This window comes from Peromyscus maniculatus, chromosome X (genome assembly GCF_049852395.1).
Source record: "Peromyscus maniculatus bairdii isolate BWxNUB_F1_BW_parent chromosome X, HU_Pman_BW_mat_3.1, whole genome shotgun sequence".
Classification (NCBI taxonomy): Eukaryota; Metazoa; Chordata; class Mammalia; order Rodentia; family Cricetidae; genus Peromyscus; species Peromyscus maniculatus.
Window position 1 is genome coordinate 24,308,716 of NC_134875.1, and position 25,730 is coordinate 24,334,445.

The window sequence follows — 25,730 nt, forward strand, 5'->3', positions numbered from 1 at the left end:
TTTAAAAAGTACTCTCAGATAATGTGGTGGTTTGTATAAGAATGGCATCCATAGGCTCATATACTTGAATGCTTGAATTAGGAAGTGGGGCCTTGTAGGAGGAAATGTGTCACTGGGAGTGGGCAGTGAGGGTTCAAAAGCCCATGCCAAGTCCAAAGTCTTTGCTCTCTCTGCCTATGGATCAGGATATAGTTTTCAACTACTGCTCCAGAGTCTGCTGGCATGCCACCGTGTTTCCCGCCATGATGATAATGGCCTTAACCTCTGACACTGAAAACAAGCCCCAGATTAAATGCTTTCTCTTGTAATAATTGCTTTGATCATGGTGTCTCTTTACATCACCAGAACAATGTCTAAGGTAGTTAGGCTGTGTTTCAAGTCATATAGTTAAAATAAGCAATCAGTTGTAGGCCAAATTTAAAATACATTCTATTTCACACTTTTTTTTATTTTACCAACCTAATATTTTATTAATCATTTGAAAATGTCATACAACATACCTCAATCACACTTGATTCCCATTCCTCCCAGGTCCACCCTCTCACCCTTGTGGCATCCTCCCTCAGAATAGAAAAAATGCAATATAACAAGTCCAATTGGTGTTCTCCTTATACTCATTAGAGCATGGGCAAAGTTGCAGTAGCCAGCCTTTTAAAAAGGTGTTCTTTCCAAACCCCTGCCTGAAGTCATCAACTGTGAAGAGTTACAGTTAAGTAATTTTATTACAACTTTCAAGAACTCTCCAATTAGATCCTGTCTAGATTTTCTTTTTTGGAGGGATGGTGGCACAGAAGCCTTCAATGTCCATCTGAATTTCAGTAATGATTCTACAGTCATTGATACTACTGCAAAAGAAGTTCCTTGCCCATAGAAGGCAGTGGCAGTACAGATCAAGGCCTTACACATGGTTTCCAGCAGCAGAATGAATCATAGACTTCTACAGAGTTTCCAGGAGCAGAACGGATCATGGTCCACAAGATTTCTGGTGACGGTATGGATAACTGCCATCCATCTGGTCCAGGACATCAACCCAGATCACCAACATAACATGTTTGAGGGAGGCATCACAGATCACTATCAGGATGTCTTCTTGTGGCAGTACTGACCACAGACATCGACACAGTCTTCATCAGCAGCTGGGTCATGGATATCCAACTGGACCATGCAACCCAGAGCATGAACATAAACATAGTATTTGGTGGCATCAATGACAAAGATTTCAACATGGTCTCCAGCCCAAGGATGGCTTAATGATATCAAAATAGTTTCTGTTGGCAGCTCAGATCATTCATATTGACCTAGTCCCCAGTAAAAGCACCAATCAGAGGCATCGACATTATGACTGACAGCAGCAAAGACTAAAGTCATCATGGTCATCATCATGGACTCAGGTGGCAACATGGACAATGGACATTCACAAGGTCTAAGATTCTAACAAAGACTATGGCCATAAACATGGTTATAAGCAGCAGCATGAATGAGTGATATCAACATAATTTCAGATGATAAGTCAGATAATGGACATCCACATGGTCAAAACAGGGAACAAAGATCAGTGACATCAACATGGTTGGTTTCCTGTGGCAGATCATAAACATCAACTTAGTTTCAGGTGGCAGACAAATCACAGAAATCAACATTGTATACAGTGCCAACACAGGACACTTACCTGAAGTGGGTCTCAGGTGGTAGTATATACCATTGATTTCAGAACTGTCACAGATGATAACAGACTAGAGACAGCAGTATGGTTACAAGTGGAAGCATGTTTCAGTAGCATCAACATGGTTGACAGCAACAGCAAAGATCAGTGACATCAACAAAGTTTCAAATGACAGTTCGAATCATGGACATCAGCAAGGTTAAGAGAGGCAGCAAGAATCACTGACATCAACATGGTTGCCTGTGTCAATATAGATCATGGATATCAACTTAGTTTCAGGTGGCAGACAGATCATAGAAATCAATATTGTACACATGAGGGACACAGGAAACTTACTTGAACTGGGTCTAAGGTAGCAGTATGGACAAATGACTTCAACACTGTTTCTGATGACACTGTACACTGCAGACATCAATATGGTTAGAGGTGGTAGCAAAGTTCAGTAACCTCAACATGGTTAACAGCTACAACATAGATCACTATCATCAACAAAGTTTGGATAGTAGGTTGGATGATGAACATCAACATGGTTAGAAAATGCAGCAAAGAACAGTGACATCAACATGATTTCCTGCAGTGGCATGCATCAGGAGTATTAAATTAGTTCTGGATGGCATGTGGGATCAGGAAAATCAACATTATTCATGTGGGCAGCACAGAATACTTACCTCAGTTTGGACTCAGGTGGCATTACAGTACATGGACATCAACACCAATACCTTATCCAGGAGCAAAACGTAACATAAGGCATCCACATGGACTTCAAACCAATAAGAATAGCATAGTAAAGATCATCAACATGATAAAGAGAACAGCAGGTATCCATGTCATCACCAAGGTTGCAGGTGGTAGCATGTAAATATCACCAGTTTCAGATGGTAGCTGAGATCATAGCAATTAACATTCATCACGTTGGCAAAACATAACTCTTGCATCAGTAGGGTCTCAGATAGCAGAATATCTCCATGGGTATGGACATCAATGTCCTATCTACAGTAAGAAAGACCACAAGCATCAACAAGGCTTCCAGACATAGTACTAAGAGCATGGTAGGTCATTAAATAATGGACATCAATTTGGTTAACAGAGGCACAAGGGAACCAATATCAAGACATTATCCAGAGGTAACAAGGAGCAGGGGAATCAACATGGCTTCCAGAAGGAATAAGAATAGCATGTTGGGGGTAAGGGGAGGGGGTTGGAGGGGGGAGAATAGGGGAACCCATGACTGATATGTAGAACTGAATGGTATTGTAAAATATATATATATATATGAAAAAAAAGAATAGCATGAAAGTTCTGATCATAGGCATCAACATGGTTAACAAAGAGAAGAGGGATCAATAAAATGACCATAGATTCAGATGACACCAAGAATTATAGATATAAAATTAGTTTCCAAGATTAGGGAAATCTTGGAACTTAACATTTCAATGGTTAAATCTTGGAACTTAATATTCTTCATGTTGGTGAGAGAATATTTAATTTAACAAGGTAAAGACAGCAGGAGAGATCACAAAACACAATATGGTATCCACTGGTACAAATATGATGGGCATCATCATGGATTTCAAATGTACTAGGAATATCATAATTAGAATCATAAACACCAATATGTCCAAAAGAGGCAGAAGGGATCATTGACTTCAACATGTTTGGAGGTGGCACCATGTATTCTGTATATCAACATAGTTTCAGTTGGTCGTTAAATTCTTGGAAATTAATGTTCTTCACATTGAGAACACAGAACACTTAACATTAACATTGTCACAGGTGGCAAGAGTTCAAGGAAATCTATATGGAATATACTGGCAAGAAGGACCACAGGCATCCACATGGCTTCTAGTAATGCCAGAAATTCCATAAGATAATGGATCCTGGACATCCACATATTTACCAGATGCAGCAGCGATAAATGAATTCAATTTATATGGAGGTAGCAGCAAGTATTCCAGATATCAACTTACCTTCAGTTGGTATTTCAGATCATGAAAATTTACATTCTTCCTGTTAGCAAAATGTACACTTACCTTAATATGGCCATAAGGGGCCAGAGAGGTCATGGCAATCAAGATGTTATCCCATTAAAACAAAGTCCACCTGCATCAACATGGCTTACCGAACCAAAGGAGTGCCCGGAAGGTCTTTTCATAGACATCAACAAGGTAAACAGAGGCAGCAGGGGTCAATGACATCAGCATGAGTGCACGTGTAAAAATGAATTACAGACACCAGCTAAGTTACCAAAGTTCATTGAATTTTAGCAATTACCATTCAATATGTTGCAAAAAAGAACACTTACATTAGCATGGTAACTTGTAGGAGGAAAGATCACAGTGGTAGGAAGAACACGAGCATCAACTTTGCTTCCAGAAGGAGTAGGAAAAGCATTATAGTTCCAATCATGGACATGAATATGTTTAAGAGAAAGGCTGAAATTAAAGACCTCAACTTGTTTGGAGGTAGCAGCATGTATTCAGGATATTAACTTAGTTTCTGTTAGTATATCAATTCCTGGAAGTTACATTCTTCATATGGGTAAAGGAACACTTACATAAATAAGGTGATGGAGAATTGAAAGCAATCAAGGTGTTATCCCATGGTAATAAGGACATGCGTCAACATGGCTTTCAGAAACAACAAATGTATTACAGGTACATTCATAGACATCAACAGGGTTACCAGTAGCAAAAGGGATCAATGAGATCAGCATGATAGGATATGGCAGCATGAAATATGGATATTTGTTTATTAACCAATGCTTGATATATCTTGGAAATTACCATTCTACACATTGCCAAAAAGGAACACTTGCCTTAATATGGTCATTAGGGACTAGAGAATTTATGGCAATCAAGATGTTAGCCAATGGTAAAAATGACCACCTGCAACAACGTGGTTTACAAAACCAATAGGAATAAAGGGGAGCTCCATTCATTAATATCAACAGGGTTTGCAAAGGCATCAGTGATCAATAACATCAGCATGGCTGCAGGTGAGAGCATGAATAATGTGTATCAACTAGTTACCAAAAGTTGGTTAAATCTTGGAAATTACCATTCTATACATTGGCAATAAGTAACACCTACATTAACATAAATACCTGTATCAGGAGAGATCATGGAAACCAACATGGTGTCAAGTTATTTACAAAAGCATGAGTGTCAACACTGCTACCAGAAGAAGTAGGAAAAGCATTATAGTTCTAAAAATGGACATCCATATGGATAAAAGAAGTAGCAGGGAACAATAAATTCCACAAGGTTTCAGGTAGCAGCATGTTGAAAGGATAGCCACATAGTTTACTTTGGTAGATGGAAGCAGGGAAATTAACTTTCTTCATCATGGAAAGACAGAACATAGTCTCTAGTAGCCAGACTGATGGACATCAACATGAGATCCATGGGCAAGCAAAGAACCCTGGCATCAACATGCTTCTAAATATAGTAGGAAAAACATGATATGTCTGGTCACAGACATCAATTTCTAAAGGATCCAGTAGGGATGAATTAATTCAAATTGTTTGGAAGTGACAGCAAGTATTCCAGATATCAACTTAGTTTCAGTTGGTATTTTTGTTCTTAGAAATTTACATTCTTTATGATGGCAACACAGAACATTTACATTAATATGGTCATAACGAGCCAGAGAGGTAATGCCAATCACGATGTTATCCTATGGTAAGAGGGACCACATGCATCAACATGGCTTACAAACCATAGCAATGTAAGACAGGTGGTTTCATAAACATTATCAAGGTTAAAAGAGGAAGAAGAGGTCAATGACATCAGAATAGGTGCAGGTGGCAGCATGAATTACAGATATCAGCTACATTACCAAAGGTTCATTAAATCTTAGGAATTACCATTCTATATATTGACAAAAAAGAACACTTACCTTAATATTGTCACTTGTAGCAGGAGAGATCATGGAAATCAACCTGGGGTCCAATGGTAGGAAGATCATAAGCAACAACATTGCTTCCAGAAGGAGTAGGAATAGCATTGTAGTTCCAAACATGGACATGCACATGTTTAAGAGACACAGCTGGGTTTAATGACCTCAACTTGCTTGGAGTTAGGAGCATGTATTCAGGATATTAACTTAGTTTCTGTTAGTATTTCTTTCAATTCTTGATAAGTATATTCTTCATATTGCCAATACCCAACACTTACAAAAATAAGGTGATAAGGGGATGGAGAATTGAAAGCAATCAAGGTGTTATCCGATGGTAACAAGGACCACATGCATCAATATGGCTTACAGTACCAATAGGAATGCATGGGAGTTCCATTCATTAATATCAACGGGGTTTGCAAAGGCAGCAATAATCAATGGCATCAGCATGGCTGCAGGTGGCAGTATGAATTATGTGTATCAAATTAGTTACCAAAAGTTAGGTAAATCTTGGAAATTACCATTCTATACATTGGCAACAACAAACACTTACCTTAAGGTGGTGACTTGTAGGAGGAGAGATCATAGAAATCAACATGTTGCCCAGTGGTAACAAGATAATGAGCATCAATATTGCTTCTGGAATAGTAGAAATTGAATTGTGCCTCCAATCATGGTCATCCACATGGTTAACAGTATTTCAGGTGGAAAATGTAGAATGGATAGCCACACAGTTTACTTTGGTAGTTGAGATCAGAAAATTAACTTTCTTCATGATGGAAAGACTCTTGCACCAACATGATGTCAGGTAGGAGGACAGATAGACATCAACATCAGATCGATGGGCAAGAGAGAACGCTGGCCTCAGTGTGGCTTCCAGAAATAGTAGGAATAGCATGGTATGTCTGTTCATGGACATCTATATGTTTAACACATGCAGCTGGAATAAATGAATTCAATTTTTTGGAGGTGACAGCAAATAATCCAGATATCAAGTTATTTTCACTTGGTATTTAAATTCTTAGCAAAACAGAACACTTCCATCAAAAATGTCATAAGTGGCCAGAGAGGTCATGGCAATCAAGATGTTATCCCATGGTAACAAGGACCACATGCATCAACACGGTTTACAGAACCAACAGTAATGCATTGGAGGTACATTCATAGACATCAACAGGGTTAACAGTGGCAACAGGGATCAATGACATCAGCATGGTTGGAGATGGAAGCATGAATTATGGATACCTGCTTAGTAAACAATGCTTGTTAAATCTTGGAAATTACCATTCTACACATTGCCAAAAAGGAACCCTTGCCTTAATATGGTCATAATGGGCTAGAGAATTTAGGCAATCAAGATGTTAACCCATGTTATAAAGGAAGACCTGTATCAACATGGCTTACAGAAACAATAGGAATGCATGGGAGCTACATTCATTAATATCAGCAGGGATTGCAAAGGCATCAGTGATCAATGACATCAGCATGGCTGCACGTACTAGTATGAATTATGTGTACCAACTCAGGTACCAAACTTGGATAAATCATGGAAATTACCATGGTGTCCGGTGGTTTATTAGAACATGAGCATCAACACTGCTACCAGAAGTAGTAGGAAAAGCATTATAGTTTCAATCATGGTCATCCATATGAGTAATGGAAGCAGCAGGGATCACGTAAAAGCACAGTGTATCATGTGGCAGCACGTAGAATGGATAGCCACATAGTTTACTATGGTAGTTGAGATCAGGGAAATTAACATTCTTCATGTTGGAAAGACAGATCTCTTGCATCAATATGTTCGCAGGTAGTAGGACAAACAGACATAAATATCAGACCCATGGGCAAGAGAAAACCCTGGCATCAATGTGACTTCCAGAAATAGTAGGAATAGCATGATATATTCGCTCATAGATATTTGCATGCTTAAACGATGCACCAAGGATGAATGAGTTCAAATTGTTTGGAGGTTACAGCAAGTATTCCGGATATCAACTTAGTTTCTGTTGGTAATTTTGTTTTTCGGAATTTACATTCTTTATGTTGGCAACACAGAACACTTACATTAATATGGTCATATAGGGCCAGAGAGGTCATGGCAAACAAGATTCAATCCCTCGGTAACAAGGATCATATGAAACAACATGGCTTACAGAAACAATAGGAATTCCTGTCAGGCCCTTTCATAGACATCAACAAGGTTAACAGAGGCAGCAGTAGTCAAAGACATCAGCATGGGTATAGGTGGCAGCATGAAATACAGATATCAGCCTAGGTAACAAAAGTTCATTAAATCACCCTGAAATTATCATTGTATATATTGCCATAAATGTACACTTACCTTAATAAGGTCACTTATATCAGGAGAGATCTTGGAAGTCACCATTATGTCCAGTGGTTAGAAGATCATGATCATCAACATTCCTTCCAGAAGGAGTAGGAATAGCATTGTAGTTCCAATCATGGACATGCACATGTTTAAGAGACTCAGCTGGGTTTAAAGACCTCAACTTGTTTGGAGATAGGAGCATATATTCAGGATATTAACTTAGTTTCTGTAAGTATTTCAATTCTTGAATATTACATTCTTCATATGGGCAACACAGAACACTTCCATCCATATGGTGATAAGAGGATGGAGAATTCAAGCAATCAAGGTGTTATCCCACAGTAATAATGACCACACTCATCAACATGGCTTACAGAACCAATAGGAATGCATTGGAGGTGCATTCATAGACAGCAACATTGTTAAGAGTGGCAACGGGTGTCAATGATATCAGCATGGTATTAGATGGTAGCATGAATTAGGGATATCTGCTTAGTTGCCAATTCTTATTAAATCTTGAAGATTACCATTCTACACATTGCCAAACAAAAACCCTTGCCTTAATATGGCCATAAGGGGCTTGAGAGATTATGGCAATCAAGATATTAACACATGGTATAAAGGACTACCTGCATCAACGTGGCTTGCAGAACCAATAGGAATGCAGGAGAGCTCCATTCATTAATATCACCAGGGTTTGCAAAGGCAGCAGTGATCAATGACATCAGCATGACTGCAGGTGGCAGCATGAATTATGTGTATCAAGTAGTTAACAAAATTTGGTTAAATCTTGGAAATTTTCATTCTATATATTGGCAACAAATAGCACTTACATTAACATCATCAACTGTAGCAACAGATATCATGAAAATTGACATGGTGTCCAGTTGTTTACAAGACCATGAGCATCAACACTGCTACCAGATGTAGTAGCAAAAGCATTATAGTTCCAATCACGGACATCCATATGGGCATTGGAAGCAACACGGAACAATTAAATCCACAAGATTTCAGGTGGTAGAATGTGGAACGGATTGCCACATAATCTACTATGGGAGTTGAAATTAGGGAAATTAACATTCTTTTTTGTTGAAAAGACAGAACACTTGCATCAACATGGCCTGAGGTTGGAGGACATATGGACATCAATATCAGATCCATGGGCAAGAAAGAATCCTGGCATCAACATAGCTTCCAGAAATAGTAGGAATAGCATGGCATGTCTTCTCATGGACATCTGCATGTTTAACAGTTGCGAAAGGGATAAATGAATTCATCTTGGTTGGATGTGACAATTATTCCAAATGTCAACTTAGTTTCTGTTGGTATTTTTGTTCTTAGAAATTTACATTATTTATGTTGGCAACACAGAACATATACATCAATATGGTCATAGGTGTCCAGAGAAGTCATGGCAATCAAGATATTATGACATGGTAACAAGGAACAAATGCATCAACATGGCTTAGCGAAACATTAGGAATTCCTATCAGGTCCTTTAATAGACATCAACAAGGTTAACAGAGGCAGCAGGAGTCAATGACATCATCATGGGTGCAGGTGGCAGCATGAATTACAAGTATCAGCTACGTCAACAAAGGTTCATTAAATCTTGGTAATCACCATTTTATATATTGCCAAAAAGGTACACTTACCTTAACATGGTCACTTGAAGCAGGAGAAATCAGGGAAGTCACCATGGTGTCCAGTGGTAAGAAGATCAAGAGCATCAATATTGCTTCCAAGAAGCATAGGAATAGATAGCATTGTAGTTCCAATCATGGACATGCACAGTTATAATAGACTCAGCTAGAATTAATGAACTCAAATTGTTTGGAGGTAGCAGCATGTATTCAAGATATTAAGCCAATTTCTGTTAGTATTTCAAATCTTGAAAATTACATTATTCATATTGGCAACACAGAACTCTTACATAAATAATGTGTTAAGGGGATGGAGAATTCATAGCAATCAAGCTGTTATCCCTTGGTAAAAATGACCATATGCATCGACATGGCTTACAGAACTAATAGGAATGCATGGGAGCTCCATACATTAATATCAACAGGGTTTGCAATTGCAGCAGTGATCAATGACATCAGCATGGTGGCAGGTGGCAGCATGAACAATGGGAATCAAAAGCTGGTTAAATCTTGGAAATTATCATCCTATACATTGGCAACAACAAACACTTACCTTAAGGTGGTGACTTGTAGCAGGAGAGATCACAGAAATGAATATGGTATCCAGTGGAAAGAAGATAATGAGCATCAATATTGCTTCTGGAGTAGTAGGAATGGTATTGTGCCTCCAATCATGGACATCCACATAGTTAACAGAAGCAATAGGGATGTATTATATCCACAGTGTTTCAGGTGGTAAAATATAGAATCGATAGCCACACAGTTTACTTTGGTAGTTGAGATGAGAGAAATTAACTTTCTTCGTGATGGATATACCACCAACATGATTTCCAGTAGGAGGACAGATAGACATCAACATCAGATACATGGGCAAGAAAGAATCCTTGCATCATTGTGGCTTCCAGAAATAGTAGAAATAGCATTGTATGTCTGCTCATGGACATCCACATGTTTAAGAGATGGAGCAGGGATGAAAGAATTCAAATTGTTTGGAGGTGACAGCAAATATTCTGGATACCAACTTAGGTTCAGTTGGTATTTGAATTTTTGGAAATTTACATTCTCTGTGTTGGCAACACAGAACACTTCCATCCATATGAACATAAAGGGCCAGAGAGGTCACGGCAATCAAAATGTTATCTCATGGTAACAAGGACTACATTCATCAACATGGCTCACAGAAACAACAGCAATGCATTGGAGGTGCATTCATAGATATCAACAGGGTTAAAAGTTGCAACAGAGATCAATGACAACAGCATGTTTGTAATGGCATGATGAATTATGGATATCTGCTTAGTTACAAATGCTTGTTAAATCTTGGAAATTATCATTCTATGCATTGCCAAAAAGAAACTTTTGCCTGAATATGGCCATAATGGGCTGGAGAATTTATGGTAATCATGATGTTAACCCATGATATAAAGGAACACCTGCATCAACATGGCTTACAGAAACAATAGAAATGCAGGGGAGCACAATTCATTAATATCAGCAGGGTTTGCAAAGGCATCAGTGATCCATGACATCAGCTGCAGGTACTAGTATGAATTATGTGTACCAACTCATTTATCAAAAGTTGGTTAAATCATGGAAATTACCATTCTATACATTTAAAACAAGTAAAATCTACATTAACATAATCACCTGTAGAAACAGAGATCATGGATATCAACATGGTGTCCAGTGGTTTAGAAGACCATGAGCATCAACACTGCTACCTGAAGTAGTAAGGAAAGAATTATAGTTCCAATCATGGACATCCATATGGGTAACAAAAGCAGCAGGAATCCATTAAATCCACGAGTTTTCAGGTGGCAGAATGTTGAATGGATAGCCACATAGTTTACTATGGTAGTAGAGATCAGGGAAATTAACATTCTTCTTGTTGAAAAGACAGATCTCTTGCATCAACATGATCTCAGGAAGCAGGACAGATGGACATCAACATCAGATCCATGGGCAAGAAGAACCCTGGCATCAATGTGACTCCCGGAAATAGTAGAAATAGCATGATTTATCTGCTCATGAAATCCACATGTTCAATAGGTGTAGCAGGGATAAATGAATTCAATTTGTTTGGAGGCATCAGCAAGTATTCTGGATATCAACTAGTTTCAGTTGGTATTTTTGTTCTTGAAAATTTACATTCTTTTTGTTGCCAACACAGAACATTTACATTAATATGGTCATAAGGGGCCAGAGAGATCATGGCAATAAAGATGTCATCTCATGGTAACAAGGACCACATGAATATCATGGCTTACAAAACTAATAGGAATGCATGGCACTTCCTTTCATAGACATCAACAGGGAACATTCAATGATATCAGCATGGGTGCAGGTGGCAGCATGACTTAGAGATATTAGCTAAGTTAACAAAGGTTCATTAAATCTTGGGAATTACCATTCTATATATTGCCAAAAAGGAACACTTACCTTAATACTGTCACTTGTTGCAGGAAAGATCATGTAAGTCAACATGGTGTCCAGTGGTAAGAAGATCATGAGCATCAACATTGCTTCCAGAAGGAGTAGAAATAGCATTGTAGTGCCAATCATGGCCAAGCACATGTTTAAAAGACTCAGCTGGATTTAAAGACCTCAACTTATTTGGAGGTAGCAGCATGTCTTTTGGTTATTATCTTAGTTTCTATTGGTATTTCAATTCTTGAAAATTTAATTCTTCATATTGGCAATACAGAATACTTACATTAATAAGATCATGAGGGGATGGAGAAATCAAAGCCATCAAGGTGCTGTCCCATGGTAACAAGGACCACATGCATCAACATGGCTTCTAGAATGAATAGGAATGCATGGGAGCTCTACTCACTAATATCAACCTTGTTTGCAAAGGCAGCAGTGACCAATAACGTCAGGTTGGCTGCAGGTGGCAGTATGAATTATGTGTATCAACTTAGCTACCAAAAGTTAATTAAATCTTGGAAATTACCATTCTATAAACTGGCAACAACGAAAACTTATCTTAAGGTGGTAACTTGTAGCAGGAGAAATCATATAAAAACATGGTGCCAAGTGGTAGAAGATAATTAGCATCAACATTGCTTCCAGAAGTAATAAGAGTGGCATTGTGCCTCCAATCATGGACAGCCACATGGTTCACAGAAGCAGTAGGAATGTATTATATCTACAGGGTTTCAGGTGGCAGAAATTAGAATGAATAGCCACACAGTTTACTTTGGTATTTGAGATCAGAGAAATTAATTTTCTTCATGATGGAAAGACAGAACTCTTGTACCAACATGGTGTCAGGTAGGAGGACAGATAGACATCAAAATAAGTTCCATGTGCAAGAAAGAACGCTGTCATCAACCTTGTTTCCAGAAATAATAGGAATTTTATCGTATGTCTGCTCATGGACATACACATATATAACAGATGCAGCAGGGATAAATTAATTCAATTTCTTTGGTGGTGACAGCAAATATTGCAGATATCATCTTGGTTTTGTTTGGTATTTTAATTCTTGAAATTACGTTCTTTATGTTGGCAACACAGAACACTTCCAACAATATGATCATTAGGGGCCAAGGAGGTCATGGCAATCAAAATGTTATCTCATGGGAACAAGGATTGTATCATGTATCAACAAGGCTTACAGAAACAAGAGGAATGCATTGTAGGGGCATTCATAGACATCAACAGGTTTAACAGTGGCAATGGCTGTCAAGGACATCAGCATGGTTGGAGGTTGCAGCATGAATTATGGATATCTGCCTAGTGACCCATGCTTGCTAAATCTTGGAAATTACCATTCTACATATTGCCAAAAGGGGGCTTAAAATAGCCATAAGGGGCTGGAGAATTTATGGCAATCATGATGTTAACCCATTGCATAAAGGACCACCTTCATCAACATGGCTTACAGAAACAATAGGAATGCAGGGGAGCTCCATTCATTAATATTAGCACGGTTTGCATAGGCATCAGTGATCAATGACCTCAGTATGGCTGCAGGTGGCAGCATGAATAATGTGTATCAACTTTAGTTACCAAAAGTTTGTTAAATCTTGGAAATTACCATTCTATACATTGTCAACAAGGATCACTTACATTAACATCATCACCTGTAGCAACAGATATCATGAAAATCGACATGGTGTCCAGAAGTAGTATGAAAAGTATTATGGTTCCAATCATGGACATCCATATGGGTAACAGAACAAGCAGGGATCAATTAAATCCACAAGTTATCAGCTGGCAGCACATAGAATGGATAGAAACATAGTTTACTACGGTAGTTGAGATTAGGAAATTAACTATCTTCATGATGGAAATATAGAACTCTTGCATCAACATGGTCTCAGGTAGCAGGACAGATAGACATCAACATTAGATCCATGAGCAAGAATGAACCCTGGCATTATGTGGCTTCCAGAAATAGTAGGAATAACATGGTATGCCTTCTCATGGACATCTGCATGTTTTACAGATTCAGCAGTGATGAATGTATTCAATTTGTTTGGAGGTGACAGCAAGTATCCCAGATATGAACTTAGTTTCAGTTGTATTATTGTTCTTGTAAATTTACATTCTTTATGTTGGCAACACAGAATACTTACATTAGTATGGTCATATGGGGCCAGAGAGGTCATGGCAATCAAGATGTTATCCCATGGTAACAAGGACCATTTGAATCAACATGGCTTCCAGAAGGAATAGGAATAACATTGTAGTTCCAATCATGGACATCCATATGGTTAACAGAGGCCTCAGGAGTCAATTAAATCCGCAATAATTTCTCTAAATTTTAATGTATCCCCCTGATAATGACAAGATATTTATCTTTATGGATAAATTTCAGAACAAATACAAAGAATATTCATGTAACTCTGGCAAGCACAAGAGTCTTATGAAATGTTTTCAAACATCATGTCTCATTCAAAAATTATAATGCAATGAGAGAAATAAATGAAGGGTTTATTTTTAATACTAAAATATATCAGAAGCAAAATAACCTGGTTTACTTGCCTTATCAAGATGTGCAAGAAATTTCCAGTATGAAAGTACTTTCATTATAGCTCACTCATTTTAACATTTTTATTACATTTTGGGTAGTGTGATAAATACTTAATGACATAAAATTTTAATTCTCAAATAACTAACTTGAACATGGTAATTATTGGAAAGATGAGAATCTTCAGTTATTCAAAGTTAGGGAAATATTCTCACATGTTTATTGTGATGAGATTCATTTATATGACTATTTCTGTGTCTTTGGGCAATCACAGAGACTGGATATCCATATATTTTTTATACAATAGAAATACTGCCCATACTCCATAGAATTATTCTGAAAATTAACTAAAATGTACACATAAGGCATACTTTATAATACCTAGTATGATGGACAGTATTAATTAATCAACACTTAGGAGGCAAGGCACTCGGCACACCTATGAGAGATTGCCTAAATCAAGATTAATCTGAGACTGTCTTGATGGAATAACTTCATTATGTTACTTGAAACAGGACAAGCCAACTAAATTTTTTTGAAAAGAAAAAACCAGTGAGATAAAACAACCATTGCTGGGTAGTGTTGAGAGAGCAATAGAGAGGTCAATATCAGGTTACCTGTGATGGGAAGGAGGACACGGAATAGTCAGAGGCAGAGAGGGACGTAAATGCAAAAGGAGGGTAAAGTAACAGTAAGGATGATTGAAAAAGGCGTAAGAAGTCACTCTATTAAGTGGCTACATAAATACCTCCAATATATTTGCATATTAAAGCCAATATGTAAAATTATGTCTTTTTATTTTACCTTATGTAACAACTATGTGTATTATGCTTCAAATAAGAGGATTACAATGTGATCTGTTGCCAAAGTAATCTGGTGATGAAACTTGAGAGATGCTTTCATACATAATATAATGATCAATCTTTAGGGGTTATCTTAATACTAGATCTTAGTTGAATAATATTAGTGGGTTCTCATCCAGGACCTTTGATCCATATTTTATGTTCAACCATAAACTAATAAGTATCAAACCATCAAGAAGGTAACTGAGAATAGTAAAATTGCTAACAATAGGGGAATAAATGTCCAGTGGGGTGAAGGAAAGATAAGACATTATAACTCTTGGACAAATGATTGAAGCACTGAATACTATAGTTTGCCTCAGTAGACTCATTTTGAAAAAAAAAATCTCACTTGCTATGACAAACTAACATCCTAAAGATGTACCTAAATGGAATGAAACTATTTTGGGAAATGAGTATTCCAGCAAGATACCCTTTATCAGGTGGTGTACTCCTCCTTCATCTACTGGTTAATAATAAATTGTCATGCCGACCCCTACCCCTGTTTTCTTGCTGATCCAAGGGAAAGCTTCTTCACCTGTTGAGACTGTATTACATACACATAAGTGCCTGGCTTTTCTCAATGACAAAAAGATGTGGAAACCAAATGTCAGAACACTTACTCTATGGTGGAATCAAATATTTGGTTCAATACTTGCTTTACAGCTTCCTTGTGCAATCATGCTGAATTTGCTGTCTACTTGAAAGCTGAATGCACCTTTTATCTCTTGGCTCTCCTGTTCCCCTGATACCCCTTCTCCTAAGACAAATTTCCAGTACAGAAAACCAACATATTCATGGCTCTGCTTTTCAGAAACTCCACTCAAAGCACCTTTGATCTACTACGAGTAAAGTGTACCAGACTCCATCAACCTATTATAATCACTCTCTAGAAAAAAAAATGTGCCAATTTTTCCTGATTTTCCAATTTCTTTTTTTTCTTTTTTCTTTTGGTTTTTCGAGACAGGGTTTCTCTTGTGTAGCTTTGCGCCTTTCCTGGAACTCACTTGTTAGCCCAGGCTGGCCTCGAACTCACAGAGATCCGCCTGCCTCTGCCTCCCGAGTGCTGGGATTAAAGGCGTGCGCCACCACTGCCCGGCATGATTTTCCAATTTCATCCATGCATATGACACTAAACAACACTCTAATAAAGAAATTTATCTGCTTTAAAATGTATATAAATGGAAGTCATGTATTAATATACCCTGTGGACAGATATTCCTGCTCAAGATTTTATGTTACAGTCATAATCATACTAACTATATAGTTTTGTTTGCTTTCACAATGTAGTGTTTTCCATAAATACACTAAAATGCATTATTCATTCTGGAAAACAAAATTTTGTTGGAAAAGCATTGATTACATCCATTTTTCTATTACAGTGGGATGGATAGTCGTATACTCATCTCAGTATACAAACATGAAATTTTTCTCTAGTGAAAGCACCTGGATCATGTCATCATAGGAAAGTAAACATTTTAGTTTCATGATGTAATTCCAAATTATTCAAAATTAATTGGACTAACCTAACTCATAAAAAAACATCAAATAATATTTTCCACATAATTGGCAGTACTTAGTGTTAGAATTACTTCTTTATGACAAATTTGTCAAAGTAGCTTATAGGAAATGGTATTTCATAGCATTAATTCCAACTTCTTTGTTTATTAATGAGCATTATGGAATTGTACATTTTTTGGTATCGTTCACACTTGTCAGTTTTTTGATATCTTTGAAATGCTTATTTTTATTGCATTTCCTGTTCAATTATGCATGTTTTTTGATGATGCCTAGTCAAGGTTCCATTCTGTGGAAACCAAAAGGGGGCCTTTAGGAGGGAACATTAAGTCGGGGGGGGGGAGATGGAAAATTCTAGGAAACATTAGAGTGTCAGACTTTGGTGATTGAAAAGGCTTACATAGGTAGGAACAGAGAGATGTGAACTAAATTGGGGGTTAGGGAGAGAACCCAAAGAAAGGGTGGATGAAACCTGTATCCAAGCCTATGATCCCATAAACCAATTAAAATATTGTTGGAGGAAGAGTGAAATTCATGGGATCAGAAACTGAAAGGATGTATAAGGGAGTTAAAAGATTGATGGGGTGTCAAGGGAATGAGGGAGAAGAGGGAATATTGTGAATAAAATAAAATAAACCCCTAATGATAAAGGGGCCTGTAGCTAGAGTTTTCCGGCCTTGCCCACAGTCAGGACAAATCTCTGTCACCCGCCAGTCCCACAGCCGCTCAGACCCAACCAAGTAAACACAGAGACTTATATTGCTTACAAACTGTATGGCCGTGGCAGGCTTCTTGTTAACTGTTCTTATATCTTAAAGTAACGTATTTATACAAATCTATACCTTGCCACGTGGCTCGTGGCTTACCAGCATCTTCACATGCTGCTTGTCCTGGCAGTGGCTGGCAGCATCTCCTTCTGCCTTCCTGTTCTTTTATTTCTCCTCTGTTAGTCCCGCCTATACTTCCTGCCTAGCCACGACCAATCAGGTTTTATTTATTGACCAATCAGAGCAACTTGACATACAGACCATCCCCCAGTACAGCCAAGTGTAGACCATCTCAGACACCTGCACTCAGGCCCATGGTCCTAATCATCCTCTATGCAAACCTGCTGGGTAACGCCACAAGGAACCCAAGAAGGGCTCCCACAGGACATACATTAACATCCCACAGAAGGGGCCACACACTTTAGCTAAAGACACAGAGAAATCCATTTCAAAATCACTGGAAAATTAGCTTCCTGATGGCTAGCTTCTATAGTGCCAGAATGGGATTGGGGATAAAAGGCACCCATGTACTCACCCAGTGCTGGAAACTGTGTGCTCCAACACTGACTTTCCAGACAAGATTTGCCCACTGTTGCTATGGCTGCTTCACTATTATGAGGTAACTAGCTGCTTTCTTAGGGCATTTGAGACCTGCCCAACATAAGGGGACTTCATGCTTGGTACTGCAACCATAGTCAAAGGTTCATGGTTTAAAAACCAGGGATTTATTAAAAATACTTTATGGGAACTCACATCTTAGGTGGTTTCCAAATACAACTTAAAACAAAGAATTCAAACAGAATTACCCAGCATACATCGACAATTTCACTCCTGCAAAACATGGGTTATTAAATGAAAATCAGAGTGTAAGAAATAAGACACCTCACCTGGAAGTACTGGCCAGGAAGGCCTCAACAGCAGGCCTTTAATCTCTACACACAGGAATCAGAATCAGGTGGATATCTGTGAGTTCGAGGCCAGCCTAGTCTTCAGAGCAAATTCCTGGATAGGCTCCAAAGCTACACAGAGAAACCCTGTCTCAACAACACCCAACCCCACAACAGCCCCCCCCCAAAAAAAGGAAAATAAAACAAGATAACAAATACCTTTGCCACTGTCCTTGGTTACCCACCAAAACTTCATGATAAAATCCTAATGATAAACATACCACACACTTTAGCTAAAGACACAGAGAAATCCAATTCTAATCATCGGAAAATTAGCTTCCAGATGGCTAGCTTCCATAGTGCCAGAATGGGATTGGGGATAAAAGGTACCCATGTACTCACCCAGTGCTGGAAACTGTGTGCTCTAACAGTGACTTGCCAGACAAGATTTGCCCACTGTTGCTACGGCTGCATCACTATTATGAGGTAACCAGCTGCTTTCTTAGTGCATTTGAGACCTGCCCAACATAAGGGGACTTCATGGTTGGTACTGCAACCATAGTCAAAGGCTCATGGCTGGGAAGTTCAAGGTCATAGGATAGAATCTGCTATTGGAATTTTTCTCAAAAGTGATGTAAATTTGCCTTCTAAATATTTCTGCTTATACCCATAGATTGCTCTCCAGCATGGTCACATAAACCCTTTCTGAAGTGGGCAACAATCACTACAAAGAGCAACAATTTGCCAATGAGCAGAGAATAAGTGTTAGTAAAAGCAAAATCCCAAATGTACAACAATGCCACTTCCCACACCTTCCAAATCTCATGGAACATCACAGAAAGAGGAAGCAACAAGAACGAAAGAGACAGACAATGTGGAGGAGTGCTCTAATGTGCTCTCTTCTGGACAGGATATGGGTATTGCACCCATGAACTCACAGCACCGGTGATTACCAAGATATCCAAATAAGAACAAGCCATCCAGAACTTTGGCATAGATAAGGGAGAGTGTTCTCCCTGTTTTGCCTCTTAGGAGGAGCAATTGGCACTTGGTAACTGTTGGAGCAGCATGTTCTGTTAATATTCTCAAGGCTCTAGTGAATAGCCTCACATCCAAGCTCATATGAACAGCACTCATCCAAGCTCATATGAGCAGTACTAACTGGACTTAGTGAATTACCACATAACAAAGACATAAAATGGGGAAGGGGAAATACTGGAGAGGAAATCGGTGCTGATTGAGGACTTAAATAACAGAAAGATGTGGTCATATTTCACTGTATATACACACAAAATTCTCAAGAATAAAGAAAATATATTTAAAAATACAATACCATGTCATCCCTGACGTTATGAGCTTCTAATACAATCATTATCTTGATTAAATGACTAGCAGACAATATTGTTGCTATAAATTTTGGATTATGATCTCCTAAGGATATGTGCAGTAAATGCTTATTTCCCCATTGTGGTGATATTTGGAGTACTTGTACCTCATGATAGTCCTTAGGTCAATTGGGTTATGGCCTTGAAAAGTGTCTTACTTACATTTTCATTGTTGTGATCAAACATTATGCAAGATCCTTCAATTTCCGAAGACATACATTAAATAAACGTTTCTTTAATTTTAAAAAAGCTTATTATATGCTGAAAATATGTATTTTGTACCACTCTCCAAGTTTGAAGTTTGGGCGTTTAATAAAAAAGATTAACATATATATACAAAAATGTACAGATTATATTTATACAGTGTTCTACTAATTTATACATACAAAATGTGCTTTTTTGTGGACAAACACTCTAACCCTGTAGAAAACAAAACATTTGGGCCAAGAAACAGACGACCTTAAACTACAGTATGAATGAACATATAATAGAATGCTTTCAAGCTCTGGTACCCACTTAAAACTGGCTTCCGTTTGTGGAAAAAAAAATAGTATTGGGGCAGTATCGAGTGTAGAAAATACTGATTTCAAATCCTTAGCAGATCTGTCTGGCATTATGCTTAATTCCTTGTGGTGGGAATTACAACAGTCAGTAACTTGTTCGTTAAGAGATACCCAGCATTTTGTGAGTCCCTCAGTTGCCAAAACTTCTGAGTACAAATCAAGCCTTTGACAAGGTTTATCTATCATCCTCTTTGAATACATTTTTTTATCAAGGTATCCATTATACATGCCATATCTTCTCCATGTAGTCCAAGTAACCATGGCACTTTTAGAGTTAAAAAATGTTGATCTTATTATCTAAATTATGTATAGAGAGATCACATATCTTAAGACAAATTACGAAAAGTAAAAATATTCATAGGACTTTGTAGTTTTAACTATTCCAAATGAATTTTTTTGTTCGTTTGTTTTTCAAGACAGGGTTTCTCTGTGTAGCTTTGGAGCCTGTCCTGGAACTCACTCTGTAGCCCAGGTTGGCCTTAAACTCACAGAAATCCACCTGCCTCTGCCTGCCGAGTGCTGGGATTAAAGTTGTGTGCCACCACCATCCAACCCAAATGAAATTTTAAAACTTACAATATGCTTTTGGGATATATATAAAATTAAACACTCTGAATACATCTGTGCGATCAAACCATATACTAGAACATCTCAAATTGTTTAAGAAAGAGGCAGCATCTGTTATAAGTGGTGTAAATTGTTTGAGCTTACAGTCATCTACTATCATTATGAAGGATAAGCTTTTACAGGCATTTCATAGTGAAGTAAATGAATATCACTGCTGCATTCTATAGTCCTACTAGAGTAGCAATAATCTGAGGTATATTTTTGCATTATGCTCTACACTTTCTAATTGACTATTTTTTTGTGTGAAAGTCAAAATAATGTGTTAACATATCTTAAATGCTAGGATATATTGACTGCCTTTGAGTGTACTTTTCCTGTGGAGATGAACCAACATCATTTCACTCCTGATAGGTCTCAAGAAGAGACCACAGAAACATGTTAACTCAAATATACCTTGGATAAACAATGAGTTAATTAGCATTCCTTATACAAATGTGGGTGAAAGGTCACTTACAGGAAGAGAGGCAACTAATCATTGGCTACATCACTGAAGGAAAAACCCATTCCTTCATCAGCAACCATTAACTATCTCTGTATATCCTTGGAGAAGTCTATGTCCTTATGAGACCTTTCTTCTTGTAATCATTAACTCCATAAATCATCAGAGATGCATGACTTCATGACACTCTCATGATGAGAATTTAATTTTTTAAACCTCAGAGCCATAAATTCTCTCTCATTCTGTCTGTCTGTCTGCCTGTCTGTCTCTGTCTCTGTCTCCCCTCCTCTCTCTCTCTCTCTCTCTCTCTCTCTCTCTCTCTCTCTCTCTCTCTCTCTCTCTCTCTCTCTCTCTCTCACACACACACACACACACAGTATTTAATAAACTCATTTACCAACATTAGTCTCATACCTGAGAATCTTAGAACCCTGTAGTTGCTTGGTCCTTGAGGCTGCAAGCCTGAAAATCTGGAGTTATACAGTGCCTGTCTTATACTGAAGAGGCCAACAATTGGTGCCTCAAAAGTCCCAATCTGGTGCAGGAAACCTTGAAGTCTCCCAGAGAGCTACTGTTTCTTAGGCAATGGTAGAAGCCTGAAAATGCTGGTCTTGGTACCAGTGAAGGAATAAAAAGCATCAGCAAGAGGGTAAGTCAACTTGGCAGCAAGAAGAAAGTTCAACTTTTCAAGAGGCAGAGGCCAAACAAGCAAAATGTGAATAATCCTCCTTCTGCCATGCATTTTCTAATCTGGGCTGCTGCTTGAAGGGACCACCCACCATTGGTCTGTGTCTTCCCATAGCAGTTAAGGCAATCAGGACAATCCTTCAGTTGAGGTTCCTTTCTCGGGGGACTCAAATTTGTGGCAAGTTAACATTAATATCAACTGTCACAAATGTACATTATTTTCAGAGTAATGTCATTTCTTCCTATTTCTTAGTATTATATAAAAATGCCTCCCTTGTATAAGCATGTAAATGTCAGAGAGTGAGCATAGGCAATTACTGCATATTTAACAGTCAAAATAAAATTGTTTTAAACTACTTTTTAAGTTTCATTATTATATCATTCATGTCACTGTTACATACATGCATTTCCATATAAGTAGATATTGTACAATGTAGATTTTGCACGTGACACTTTTACAATGTGGATTTTTACACCTTGCATATACTGAATAAGTACTTGTCTCCAATATGAACAACTGTAGTGATATATTGTGTACCCTACTAACCTTGCTTGGAGATGAGAGGACACAGCCAGCCATTAGATTAGACAGAAAGGCCAGACAATGGTGGCACATGCCTTTAATCCTATCACTGGGGAGGCAGAGCCCCATGTGGATCTCTGTGAGTTCAAGGCCACACTAGAAACACAGCCAGGCAATGTGGCACACATCTTTAATCCCAGCACTTGAGATTTCACGCTTTTGTTTGGAAGCACAGATATATTTAATCCCAGGAAGTGACATGGCTGGGCAGAGAAAGGTGTATAAGGCATAAGGAAAAAGGAACTAAAGCAGTTGAGCTGAGATCCTTTTAGGTGAGGACTCAGAGGCTTTCAGTCTAAGGAAACAGGATTGGCTGAGGAGTTGGAGAGGTGAAGTTGTCTATGGCTTCCTCTGCTTCTCTAATCTTTCAGCTTTCACCCCAATATCTGGCTCTGTTTTTTTTTTGACTAATATTTGGACAACAAATAACTTAAATCAATCAAAGGAAATTGAATCCTCTCACACTAAAAAGAGTGACAAAAATCTGGGGCTTGTTCTACCACCAGAAGGAGGAGGGGAGGACACCTGCTGCCTCTGTTTACCTTGTTGATGTCTATGAAAGGACCTGCCAGGCATTCCTTTGGTTCTGTAAGCCATGTTGATGCATGTGGTTCTTGTTTTAATGGGATAACATCTTGATTGCCATGACCTCCCTGTCCCCTTATGGCCATATTAAGGTAAGTGTACATTTTTGCCAACATGAGGAATGTAAATTTTCATGATCTGAAATACCAACTGAAAGTATGTTGATATCCGGAATACTTGGTGCTACCTCCATATAAATTGAATTCATTTATCCCTGCTGCATCTGGTAAACATGTGGATGTTCAGGATCCATTGTCTTATGGAATTTCTGGCATTACTAGAAGCCATGTGGATGCCTGTGGTCCTTCTTGCCAGTATATTTCACATAGATTTCCTTGAAATCTTGCCACCTGTGACAATGTTAATGTTAAGTGTTCTGTGCTCTCAATGTGAAGAACATTAATTTCCAAGAATTTAACCACCAACTGAAACTATGTTGATATACAGAATACATGGTGCCACCTCCAAACATGTTGAAGTCATTGATCCCTTCTGCCTCTGTTGGACATATTGGTGTTTATGATTCTAATTGTGATATTCCTAGTACATTTGAAATCCATGATGATGCCCATCATATTTGTACCAGTGGATACCATATTGTGTTTTGTGATCTCTCCTGCTGTTTTTACCTTGTTAAATTAAATGTTCTCTCACCAACATGAAGAATATTAAGTTCCAAGATTTAACCATTGAAATGTTAAGTTCCAAGATATCCCTAATCTTGGAAACTAATTTTATATCCATAATTCTTGGTGTCATCTGAATCTATGGTCATTTTATTGATCCCTCTTGTCACTGTTAACCATGTTGATGCCTATGATCAGAACTTCCATGCTATTCTTATTCCTTCTGGAAGCCATGTTGTTTCCCATGCTCCTTGTTACCTCTGGATAACGTCTTGATATTGGTGACCTGTGTGGTCAATTATGACCATATTAAGATAAGGTTTCTGTTATTCCAACATGAACAAAGAAGATTTCCAAGAATTCAGCTACCATCTGAAACTAAGTTAATATCCATAATTCATGCTGCTGTCTATAAACATGTTGATGCCATTGTTTCCTGCTCCCTCTTGACGGTTTTGATGTCCATGATCAGACTTTCCATGGTATTCCTACTATTTATAGGAGGCATGTTAATGCCTGTGGTTCTTCTTGCTGCTCAATATGAAGTGTATATCTATCTTTCCTGCCATTGTTTTGTGAATGAGAAAAATGTTAATTTTTAAGATTTAATGTGCAGTCTGAAAAAAAGTATATCTATGATTCATGCTGCCACTTACAACCATGTTGATGTCATTGATCCAACTCTGTTAATCAAATTGATGTCTAACATAAGACATCATGCTATTCCTGCTTCTTCTGGAAGCCATGTAAATGCCTGTGGTCCTTCTTAACCACTACATACATTGTTGATGTCCAATAACTCTCCTGCCCCTTGTGACTGCATTAAATTATTGTTCTGTGTTACCAACATGCAGAATGTTAATTTGCAAGATTTAACCCACCATCCAAATGTAATATGAAATCCATAATTCATGATGCTACCTGAAACCATGTTGATGCCATTGATCCCATGTGCCTCTGTGAACCAATTTGATGTCCATTATTGAATGACCTACCATGCTCTTAGTACTATTTCTGGAAGCCTTGTTGATGCTTGTGGTCTTCCTTAATGTAGATAGGACATTGATGTCCATATCCATGGAGATATTCTGCTATTGAGACCCTACTGATGCAAGAGTTATGTGCTGCCAACGTGATGAATGTTAATTGCCATGATCTCAGCTACCATCTGAAACTGGTGATATTTACATGCTACCACCTGCAACCTTGTTGACGACATGGATACCTGCTGTTCTCTTTATCATGTTCATGAGCCTTACTATGCTATTCCTATTGGTTTGAAGTCCATGTCCATGCCTTATGTTACATTTTGCTCCTGGATAAGGTGTTGATGTTGATGTCCATGTTCTGTCCTGCCACCTGAGACCACATTGAGGTAAGTATTCTGTGCTGCCCACATGAATAATGTTGATTTCCTTGATCCCACATGCCATCCAGAACTAATTTAATACTCCTGATGCATGCCACTGCAGGAAATCATATTGATGTCACTGTTCTTTGCTGTATCCTCTAACCATATTGATGTTCATCATCCAACCTACTGTCCAAACTTTGTTGATGTTACTGATCTATGTTGTATCTGTCAACCATGTTGAGATTACTGAACTTTGCTACCACCTGTAACCATATTGATGTCAGCAGTGTACAGTGTCATCAGAAACAGTTTTGAAGTCATTCATCCATACTGCTTCCTTAGACCCAGTTCAAG

At 38.2% G+C, this 25,730-nt stretch overlaps 2 long non-coding RNA genes across 5 annotated transcripts in view; one reads left to right on the top strand and one right to left on the bottom strand.

Moving 5' to 3' along the window:
* Positions 1-25,730, top strand: part of LOC121826465 (uncharacterized) — a 59,728-nt gene that overhangs the window by 32,437 nt on the left and 1,561 nt on the right. The window lies entirely within an intron of this gene.
* LOC143266802 (uncharacterized) lies at positions 441-13,657 on the bottom strand. Of its 4 annotated transcripts, none has more exons than XR_013048211.1 (6): positions 7,902-13,657; positions 6,114-6,500; positions 2,332-5,603; positions 2,000-2,234; positions 1,670-1,903; positions 441-1,578 (listed from the first exon to the last, which is right to left on the bottom strand). It is a non-coding gene; the product is annotated as an uncharacterized LOC143266802 (long non-coding RNA). The 4 variants fall into 4 exon arrangements; XR_013048210.1 differs by having other exon boundaries at positions 2,332-2,653; positions 3,966-6,500; XR_013048209.1 differs by having other exon boundaries at positions 2,000-2,653; positions 3,966-6,500.